The sequence below is a fragment of the Oryzias latipes genome, chromosome 24 (genome assembly GCF_053564925.1).
Source record: "Oryzias latipes strain Hd-rR chromosome 24, Olatipes_Hd-rR_3.1".
NCBI lineage: Eukaryota > Metazoa > Chordata > Actinopteri > Beloniformes > Adrianichthyidae > Oryzias > Oryzias latipes.
Window position 1 is genome coordinate 1070586 of NC_136260.1, and position 11926 is coordinate 1082511.

Genomic DNA, 11926 nt, shown 5'->3' on the forward strand with positions numbered 1-11926 from the left:
GTGGACTTCAGGAAGGCCCCAGCCCCCCCCCCCCCCCCCCTGTCATCCTCTGTGACTCCCCGGTGACCTCTGTGGAGTCCTTCTGCTTCCTGGGAACCATCATCAGCCAGGACCTCAAGTGGGAGCAGAACATCAGCTCCATCACTAAGAAGGTCCAGCAGAGGATGTACTTCCTGAGGCAGCTGAAGAAGTTTCACCTCCCTGAAAAGATGCTGGTAGACTTTTACACCGCCATCATCGAATCCACCCTCACGTCCTCCATCACAGTCTGGTTCGCTGCGGCCACGGACAGAGACAAGGCCAAGCTGCAACGCGTCATCCACTCAACAGAGAAGGTGATCGGCTGCCACCTCCCGTCTCTCCAGGAGCTGCACATCTCCAGGACCTGGAGGCGGGCAGCCAGGATTGTAGCCAACCCCTCTCATCCAGGACATAATCTCTTTCGGCCCCTCCCTTCTGGCAAGAGGCTCCGGTCCATCAGGACCAGGACCTCGCGCCACAAGAACAGCTTCTTCCCCACTGCAGTCAGCCTGCTGAACAGTACCCCAACTCCCCCAGGTGACCCCCCCCCCCCCCCGCCCACCAAAGGACTGTCGGTGCCACTTACAGGCCCCACCATCCCAGCCCATCTGTGCTCCCACTTTAATTCACCTTACTCTACTGTATATAGTGTGTTGTTGTTGTTAACTTAATTTTTAACTTATTCTTAATTGCACTATACACCAAGTCAAATTCCTCGTTTTGTAAAGTGCGCTCTACTGAACCTGGCAATAAAACTTTTTCTGATTTCTGATTCTGATTCTGATTCTATTAATCATTGTTTTTTATTCATTCAAAATGCAATTAAATCAATATTTTATCTTTTTTCTTTTCCTTTTTCTTTTTTTTTTATCTCTTATATCCTTTTTTATAATCAATGTTTGAACTTCTTTTCCTTTCTATTGCCATGGTTTCAGTTTGTTGTCTTTTTTTTCGCTTTAGTTCTTGTTCTGTCTTGTTTGGTTCTGTTTCCTGTTTTATTTTGAAAGGTTTCCTGTCTTGTCATGTTTCTTGAGTTTTACTTCCTTTGGTCCCCATCTGCCCTAATCGTGTTCACCTGTGTCTTGTCTGCCCTGTCTGTATATAAGTCTTGTCTCTGCCTTCCTCCTGTGCTGGTCCATTAACTTCTGCTCATGTTGATCACGTCTTCTTGTCTGGCGTCCATGTCCCTTGCCATGCCACAGTAAGTTTTTGTTTTTAGTTTTGTCATCCTGCTCTGCAGCGCTTTTTGTTAGTTAAATAAACCCATTTGCCCTGAACCCGTTTGCCTCCCGTCTCTGCGCCTGGGTCCTACCTGCTCTCGAGCCTCCCCCCCACACGACATCTATACATCCAATGAAATTAAACTACAAATCAACAAACACAACTGATAACAAATGTCTCTAAAAAATGATGTGTATATTTGCAGAACCTTAAAAACACCAAACAAATAACAAATGCTTCCCAATTAAAGCACAAAAAATGGAACACAAAATGTAAAACCCAAGTTAGAAATTGCAATTTGAAAAAGATACTTTTTTCAGCAGCTTTTCAAAATCAATCACCAATTCTACTCTTCTGTGGATGAAACAAAGAACTCCAGAACAATGAAGCCATTTCTCTAAGTCTCTCTCACCTTCAGTTTTAAACAAGGTCTGTGAAAATCCACCATACATTGGTCACATGAACTCAGAGACCTGCTAAAAGTGCACAATTGTAAAAGCTCTTTTATATAGACAACTGTTTGTTTGCTTAGAGCTCTAAATATAAAAAAAAATGCTTTTCTATCACCTAGACACAGATGGAGAACCATATCAACTGGATTAATAACAGGGTGGCATGTTTAGACAACATGAAGCTGTCCATCACATTTTTGACCTAAACATGTAAACACATCCTTGGCTCTGCGGTTAGGAAATGGTATTTGGGAATCTCTTTATACCAGGAGCCAGCCTGGCCATTGGAACATCGTCACAGTGCCCATCCAGACTGGGACAGCAACGGGGTCCACTTCAGAGCCGTGAGCTGCTGTGTTTAACTCCAGCTGTCCCAGCAAGGGAGACAACTGCAGCAACATCCACTGACCAAGCTGACAAGCCCTGGCAGAAAAGATCCCCACAAGAAAAACACTGGCTCAGGCAGGCTGGTCAAAAAAAAATAGTTTTGCCATTGTCTTGCAGCTCGCAGATCAAGTGGTTTAGTTTTCCAGTAATGTCAGTCAAGAATGCAAGTTCAGATTCACAATGTTCATATTCACCATATTCAACAGACATCTCCTCCAATAGCACCTTAAAAATCCTGTGCTGTTTTGCTTTGCAGCTGAGGTTGTTTACGATTTTCAGAATAAGAGTCATTATATGTCCAGAGCCAATCACTTCTGCACATAAGGCCTGCTGGTGAATGACGCAGCAGTAATGCAGACATTTTGGAAAGTCTGGGTCAGCTTTACAGTGAGTGATGAAACCTGTTTGTCTATTGATCATAGCAGGAGTCCCATCTGCAGTCACTGCTACCAGCTTTTCTAATTGTACCTTTTTCTGCACAAAAACTCCTTCACCGTGTTATACATTTCAACTCCTCTTGTAGTTGTCTGTTAGGGCAGATGTGTCAGGAGTTCTTCTCTTGTGGAAACCAAAAGCTATGCTGTACTGTTGCCGTCCACAGACTCATCACACTGGACGTTAACCACCTGCACTTTGCAAGATCCCGGTCCAGCTAATTGGCCAAGTTATCAGACATAGCTGACACTCATCTAGACATTGTAGTGGAAATTGAATGAGTTCTATTGTTCTCATCCTTAGGGACAGTGATAGCAATTATCATCATTGCTTGAATTTTTTTCATGCTATATGCAAAAGTCTTTGTCCCTTAAGGCAACATATTACAGCCCCCCCCCCCCCCCCCCCCCGGCTGCTGTTGTATTAACAATAGCTTGGAGCTCCAGAATGGACAAGAAAAAACGACGAGAATGGCTCGAGCAGGGCGTCGCTCACGGGGCGGTCGCTCGTGCCATGCGGTCGCACGTGCTCGGGCCCGCTAAATGCTACTTGTAGCTTTAATTATTATTATTATTATTATTCTACCGGAAGAGTCGCCTTTTTGAGGCCTTTAACATACCCCAAAACTCACCAAATTTGGCACACACATCAGGAGTCGCGAAAAATTTCGTATTTTATAGGAGATTGGCATGGGCGCACAAAAACGGCTCGATAGCGCCACCTACAGTGACTTTTGTCCCGACGCCCCGCATACGCTTTAACGTACAAGCTTGATTTTTACAGGGCATGTTCTTCAGATGGAGACCTACAAAAAAGTCTGAAAGGACCCACCTGTCACTCGCACAGGAAGTCTGATATATTGAGGTCAATATGTCATTTTTGCTTCATTTTGGACATTTGCAGGCCTCACTCTAGAGCGAACTCCTCCTAGAGATTTGTGAATAATGACTCCAAACTTTGGTTTTGTAAACTAAACACATGTCCGATGTTAAATTGTGAAGCTTTTAAGTTTTTACGGATGCTTGTGACCGTGGAGGCGCGTCGAAAATGGAGGTCATTTTGAAAACACGCCATGAAAAGAAAAATGGCCATTACTCAGCCATGCAAAATCCAATATGATCCAAAGTTGATATGCATGATTGTAGTCTGACTTTGAACACATCTGCAGTGGAAGAATCTGGAATAGGTGTAGCGCCACCTGCTGGTAAAAGGAAATGACATGTTTTACTTGGAGCATCACTGCTCCAAGTAGGATGAGCCGACACACCTCAAAATGATGTCCACCTGTTGAAAAGCCATTGATGTTTACTCTGATAAAAAGCCATAACTTTCAATGCGGGGGTGTGTTCGTGACAGAGCGGCGAAGTTGGGCGTCTCGCCATGCACACAAAAGTTGCTCTCACGTGCACATTCCTTGTCCAATCTCACTGAAATTCAATAGAGGTGATGAGGCTTCCATTCTGAACCAATGGATATGACAATCTTGGACGAGCTCTATAGCGCCACCTAGTATTGCATTGGGCACATTCTGCCCTGTATTTTCTCTTTGCTTTGTCCGATGTGCATGAAATTAAAACTGGAGATACTCTGAAGGGTCCTCTCTCATAATCTGAAGTTTCATGGGTGTACACCTGACGGTGCCTGCGTAACAGGAAGTGGTCGATTATGTGCACCCAAATAATAGAAATTTATTATAAATCAGCCGTTTGTCTCAGGAAGCTGAGATTTCAGAATTAGATGCCTTTAATAACCTCCAGCTTTGATATGTAACACAATAGGGTCTATGAGAAACTTCATACCTCTTTTTTTCCTATGCAATTTTGGACTGAACAAAGATTTTTAGCATAAATTCTGTTTAGGTTATCAGCACCAAAGACTACACTTTAATAGGCATTTATGTGCTACTGCTTCCTAATTTTTTTCAGAATGATTGAAGTTACAGGTGACATCTTAGAGAGCATTACATCCAAAAAGGTCCGAAAACGTCTTTTTAGGCAAAACTACAAACACCTATTTTTTTTCATAACTTAATCATCATATATCAACACCATTTATTTTTTTAAATGTAGGGATCTGTGTTTGCTGCCTTCCATATTTTTTTCAGAAGTCCAGGTGAAACAGATGATTTTAAAAAAATCCTGATTCATCCCAAAACCTGTGCTTTTTCCGTCTGGACTCCAAACAAGTGTGTTTTAAAATTACTTATGCTTCAATTATCCACACCAAGTTTCACACGCATATAGCTGAACATGTCTAAATGCTTCTTGAATATTATTTACAGATATAAAATGAACTGGTCAACTGTAGGATGTCATTTCCTCTTACATGCTTCAGTCTTTTCCTCATGCTGCAGCCTGCTCCTCAATCTGCTCTGTTGCTGGAGTCAAATTTCACCCCCCCCCCCCCCCCCCCCCACACACACACACACCAGCTGCCTGTTCATATGCTAACTAACCCAGAGGTGAGGTAACAAGAGTTTAGACACAAGAGGGAGGGCAGACTGCTTTTTCATTTGTTTTGTATGTCTTTCATAGATTTTTATGAATAATCATTGCTTTTCTAGTCATGTAAAATGCAATTAACTTAATATTTTATCTTTTTTTTTTTACAAACAAAACATATGAATGTGCTCCAAAACAAAACCCAACTCTCAGTACAGTTCTACAGATGTAACATAAGACTTAGACAGTAAATGTCTCTTTTATCCTTTTTTAATCAATGCTGCAACTTCTTTTCCTTAATATAAATCCAATGAAATTAAACTACAAAACCAAAAAACACAACGTATAGCAAATTTCTCTAAATAAATTATGTGTATATACAATATGTAGCACTTTTAAACAAAATAATAACAAATCCTTCCAATACAAGCACAGAAAAATGGAACACAAAATTTAAAACCCAAATTTGAAATGGCAATTTTAAAAAGATAATTTTTTCAGCCTGCTAAAAGTGCACAATTGTAAAAGCTCTTTTATATAGACAACTGTTTGGTTGCTTAGAGCTCTAAATATAAAAACAATGCTTTTATGGACGTGGCACGGATGGCACGGATGTTCAGCAGGGTAAACCCCAGGAAAGCGGCGGGACCTGATGGAGTTCCCGGAAAGGTTCTGCGGGCCTGCGCCGATCAACTCTCCCAGGTCTTCACAAAAATCTTCAACCTGTCGCTAGCTCAGGCTTTCATCCCTGCTTGCCTGAAGTCATCCACTATCATCCCGATACCCAAAAAGTCCTCATCCACAGCCTTCCTCACGGACTTCCGCCCAGTTGCACTCACTGCTGTCATCACAAAGTGTCTGGAGCGGCTGCTCCTGGGACACATCAAAGACTCCCTCCCTCCAATCTTCGTCCCCCACCAGTTTGCTTACAAAGCAAACAGATCAACGGATGATGCCATTTCCATCACCCTCCACACTGCGCTGAGCCACCTGGAACACAGAGACACCTACGCCAGGATGCTCTTTGTGGACGATAGCTCAGCCTTTAACACAATCATTCCTGACATTCTGGTCAACAAACTGTCTGAACTAGGACTCCACCCACTCACCTGCTCGTGGATCAAGGACTTCCTGACAAACAGACCACAGACAGTCAAACTTGACCCCCACCTCTCCTCCACCCGGACGCTGAGCACAGGCTCCACACAGGGATGTGTGCTGAGTCCTCTGCTGTACACACTGTACACAGCAGACTGCAGACCAGCCCACACCAGCAACACCGTGGTGAAGTTTGCAGACGACACTACTGTGGTGGGGCTGATCTCTGGGGACGACGAGACGGCCTACAGAGACGAAGTCCTGAAACTCTCAAGGTGGTGTCAGGCTAATAACCTCATCCTGAACACCACCAAGACCAAGGAGATCATCCTGGACTTCAGAAAAAACAGAACAGATCCACCCCTACTCTACATCGATGGAAACTGTGTGGAGAGGGTCCACAGCTTCACCCTCCTGGGCACCACCATCTCTGCTGACCTCACATGGTCTAACAACACCATGACTGTCATCAGGAAGGCCCAGCAACGCCTGCACTTCCTGAGAAAACTTAGGAGGAACGACGTCAGCCAGGAGCTGCTGGTAACGTTCTACCGCTCAACCATTGAGAGCATTCTGTCCTATGGCATCACAGTGTGGTTTTCCCACTGCACTGAAGCAGAACGGCAGAGTCTCCAGAGAATGGTAAAGACAGCGCAGAGGATCATCGGCTGCCCCCTCCCCTCACTGAAGAACATTTACCAGTCTCGCTGCCTCAGCAGAGTGACTAGCATCACCACTAACTCCACCCATTCTGCTTTCCCTCTGTTTGAACTGCTGCCCTCTGGAAGGAGGTACAGGTCCATCAGAACCAGGACAAACAGACTAAGAAACAGCTTTTTTCCACAGGCAATTATCATACGGAATGCACATACGTCCACCAACCACACCTCACTCTAATTTTACTACAATGCGTGCAATATCCTGACTGTCTAACCGGGTCACTGTGCAATAACTTGATATTTATTAAGCTGTGCTCACAGCAACTCATGTAATTCCATTCTATTTTATTCACAAATATTTAATATTTAACAGTTTCTGTCCATATTGTTCATTTTTTGTTAAGAGTTGTAAATACAGTATTTCTTTTTCTATTCTATTTTTATTTTTATTTTATGTAACTCCTTCACTCCAAGGCTGCTGCAATTTCATTGTATCCCCATGTACAATGACAATAAACGATTCTGATTCTGATTTTATCACTTAGACACAGATGGAGAACCATATCAACTGGATTGGTAACAGCAACAACCACCGACCAAGCCGGCAAGCCCTGGCAGAAAAGATCCCCACAAGAAACACTGCAGGCTGTTCCATAAAAAATATAGTTTTACCATTGCCTTGCAGATCACAGTTGAAGTGGTTTAGTTTTCCTAAAAAAATTCAGAATGATTGAAGTTACAGGTGAACTTTTAGACAACATTTGATCCAAAAAGGTCCAAAAACGTCTTTTTAGGCAAAACTGCAAACACCTATTTTTTTGCATAACTTATCTTTCAAATATCAGCACAAAAAAATTAAAAACGGTAGGGATCTGTGTTTGCTGCCTTCCATATTTTTTTCAGACTTAAAAGTGTAACAGATGATTTATAAAAAATCCTTTTTCATCCAAAAACCTGTGTTAAATCTGTCTAGACTCCAAACAAACATTTTTTTATGGTAACTTATGTTTCAACAATCGACACCAATTTTCACAGACCTATAGCTGAACATGTCCCATAGCTCCCTGAATATTTTCATAGATATAAAATGAACTGGTCATTCTAACATCTGGCATTCTAACATCTAACATCTTACATGTCAAAGCCTCTCTCAGCCTGGCTCTGCTGAAGGAGTCGTGTTACAACCCCGCCCCCTCCTGCTGGGACCCCTGCTATGTAAATTAGCAAGCAGTGAACAGAGAGATGAGGAGTAAGAATGGCCATTACTCAGGCATGCATAATCCAAAGACAGCCAGTTAAACACTGAAAGACATATTTTTTCGGTATGTCTTTCATACATCTTTAGTATTAAAAACTCTCCCAGATGAATGTGCCTGACTCCACCTGCAGGTGGATCACAGACTTCCTGACGGACAGACAGCAGTATGTGAGGCTGGGGAAGCTCGTCTCAGATACTCGGACCACAAGCACCGGATCCCCCCAGGGCTGTGTCCTTTCACCCCTGTTACTCTCCCTGTACACAAACAGCTGCACAGCTGGTCACCTGTCTGTCAAACTCCTGAAGTTTGCTGACGACACCACACTCATCGGCCTCATCTCTGACGGAGATGAGTCGGCCTACAGGAGTGAAATAGCCAGGCTGGTGTCATAGTGCAGCGCTAACAACCTGGAGCTTAATGCTCTGAAGACAGTGGAGATGACAGTGGACTTCAGGAAGGCCCCAGCCCCCCTCCCCCCTGTCATCCTCTGTGACTCCCCGGTGACCTCTGTGGAGTCCTTCTGCTTCCTGGGAACCATCATCAGCCAGGACCTCAAGTGGGAGCAGAACATCAGCTCCATCACTAAGAAGGTCCAGCAGAGGATGTACTTCCTGAGGCAGCTGAAGAAGTTTCACCTCCCTGAAAAGATGCTGGTAGACTTTTACACCGCCATCATCGAATCCACCCTCACGTCCTCCATCACAGTCTGGTTCGCTGCGGCCACGGCCAGAGACAAGGCCAAGCTGCAACGCGTCATCCACTCAGCAGAGAAGGTGATCGGCTGCCACCTCCCGTCTCTCCAGGAGCTGCACATCTCCAGGACCTGGAGGCGGGCAGCCAGGATTGTAGCCAACCCCTCTCATCCAGGACATAATCTCTTTCGGCCCCTCCCTTCTGGCAAGAGGCTCCGGTCCATCAGGACCTCGCGCCACAAGAACAGCTTCTTCCCCACTGCAGTCAGCCTGCTGAACAGTACCCCAACTCCCCCAGGTGACCCCCCCCCCCCCCCCCCAAAGGACTGTCGGTGCCACTTACAGGCCCCACCATCCCAGCCCATCTGTGCTCCCACTTTAATTCACCTTACTCTACTGTATATAGTGTGTTGTTGTTGTTAACTTAATTTTTAACTTATTCTTAATTGCACTATACACCAAGTCAAATTCCTCGTTTTGTAAAGTGCGCTCTACTGAACCTGGCAATAAAACTTTTTCTGATTTCTGATTCTATTAATCATTGTTTTTTATTCATTCAAAATGCAATTAAATCAATATTTTATCTTTTTTCTTTTCCTTTTTCTTTTTTTTTTATCTCTTATATCCTTTTTTATAATCAATGTTTGAACTTCTTTTCCTTTCTATTGTCATGGTTTCAGTTTGTTGTCTTTTTTTTCGCTTTAGTTCTTGTTCTGTCTTGTTTGGTTCTGTTTTATTTTGAAAGGTTTCCTGTCTAGTCATGTTTCTTGAGTTTTACTTCCTTTGGTCCCCATCTGCCCTAATCGTGTTCACCTGTGTCTTGTCTGCCCTGTCTGTATATAAGTCTTGTCTCTGCCTTCCTCCTGTGCTGGTCCATTAACTTCTGCTCATGTTGATCACGTCTTCTTGTCTGGCGTCCATGTCCCTTGCCATGCCACAGTAAGTTTTTGTTTTTAGTTTTGTCATCCTGCTCTGCAGCGCTTTTTGTTAGTTAAATAAACCCACTTGCCCTGAACCCGTTTGCCTCCCGTCTCTGCGCCTGGGTCCTACCTGCTCTCGAGCCTCCCCCCCACACGACATCTATACATCCAATGAAATTAAACTACAAATCAACAAACACAACTGATAACAAATGTCTCTAAAAAATGATGTGTATATTTGCAGAACCTTAAAAACACCAAACAAATAACAAATGCTTCCCAATTAAAGCACAAAAAATGGAACACAAAATGTAAAACCCAAGTTAGAAATTGCAATTTGAAAAAGATACTTTTTTCAGCAGCTTTTCAAAATCAATCACCAATTCTACTCTTCTGTGGATGAAACAAAGAACTCCAGAACAATGAAGCCATTTCTCTAAGTCTCTCTCACCTTCAGTTTTAAACAAGGTCTGTGAAAATCCACCATACATTGGTCACATGATTTCAGAGACCTGCTAAAAGTGCACAATTGTAAAAGCTCTTTTATATAGACAACTGTTTGTTTGCTTAGAGCTCTAAATATAAAAAAAAATGCTTTTCTATCACCTAGACACAGATGGAGAACCATATCAACTGGATTAATAACAGGGTGGCATGTTTAGACAACATGAAGCTGTCCATCACATTTTTGACCTAAACATGTAAACACATCCTTGGCTCTGCGGTTAGGAAATGGTATTTGGGAATCTCTTTATACCAGGAGCCAGCGTGGCCATTGGAACATCGCCACAGTGCCCATCCAGACTGGGACAGCAACGGGGTCCACTTCAGAGCTGTGAGCTGCTGTGTTTAACTCCAGCTGTCCCAGCAAGGGAGACAACTGCAGCAACATCCACTGACCAAGCTGACAAGCCCTGGCAGAAAAGATCCCCACAAGAAAAACACTGGCTCAGGCAGGCTGGTCAAAAAAAAATAGTTTTGCCATTGTCTTGCAGCTCGCAGATCAAGTGGTTTAGTTTTCCAGTAATGTCAGTCAAGAATGCAAGTTCAGATTCACAATGTTCATATTCACCATATTCAACAGACATCTCCTCCAATAGCACCTTAAAAATCCTGTGCTGTTTTGCTTTGCAGCTGAGGTTCTTTACGATTTTCAGAATAAGAGTCATTATATGTCCAGAGCCAATCACTTCTGCACATAAGGCCTGCTGGTGAATGACGCAGCAGTAATGCAGACATTTTGGAAAGTCTGGGTCAGCTTTACAGTGAGTGATGAAACCTGTTTGTCTATTGATCATAGCAGGAGTCCCATCTGCAGTCACTGCTACCAGCTTTTCTAATTGTACCTTTTTCTGCACAAAAACTCCTTCACCGTGTTATACATTTCAACTCCTCTTGTAGTTGTCTGTTAGGGCAGATGTGTCAGGAGTTCTTCTCTTGTGGAAACCAAAAGCTATGCTGTACTGTTGCCGTCCACAGACTCATCACACTGGACGTTAACCACCTGCACTTTGCAAGATCCCGGTCCAGCTAATTGGCCAAGTTATCAGACATAGCTGACACTCATCTAGACATTGTAGTGGAAATTGAATGAGTTCTATTGTTCTCATCCTTAGGGACAGTGATAGCAATTATCATCATTGCTTGAATTTTTTTCATGCTATATGCAAAAGTCTTTGTCCCTTAAGGCAACAGATTACAGCCCCCCCCCCCCCCCCCAGGCTGCTGTCGTATTAACAATAGCTTGGAGCTCCAGAATGGACAAGAAAAAACGACGAGAATGGCTCGAGCAGGGCGTTGCTCACGGGGCGGTCGCTCGTGCCATGCGGTCGCACGTGCTCGGGCCCGCTAAATGCTACTTGTAGCTTTAATTATTATTATTTTTCTTCCGCCGGAAGAATCGCATTTTTGAGGCCTTTAACATACCCCAAAACTTACCAAATTTGGCACACACATCAGGGGTCGCGAAAAATTTCGTATTTTATGAGAAATTGGCATGTGTGCGCAAAAATGGCTCGACAGCGCCACCTACAGTGACTTTTGTCCCGACGCCCCGCATACGCTTTAACGTACAAGCTTGATTTTTACAGGGCATGTTCTTCCGATGGAGACCTACAAAAAAGTCTGAAAGGACCCACCTGTCACCCGCACAGGAAGTCTGATATATTGAGGTCAATATGTCATTTTTGCTCTATTTTGGACATTTGCAGGCCTCGCTCTAGAACGAACTCCTCCTAGAGATTTGTGAATAATGACTCCAAACTTTGGTTTTGTAAACTATACACATGTCCGATGTTAAATTGCAAAGCTTTTAAGTTTTTACAGAAGTTTGTGGCCGTGG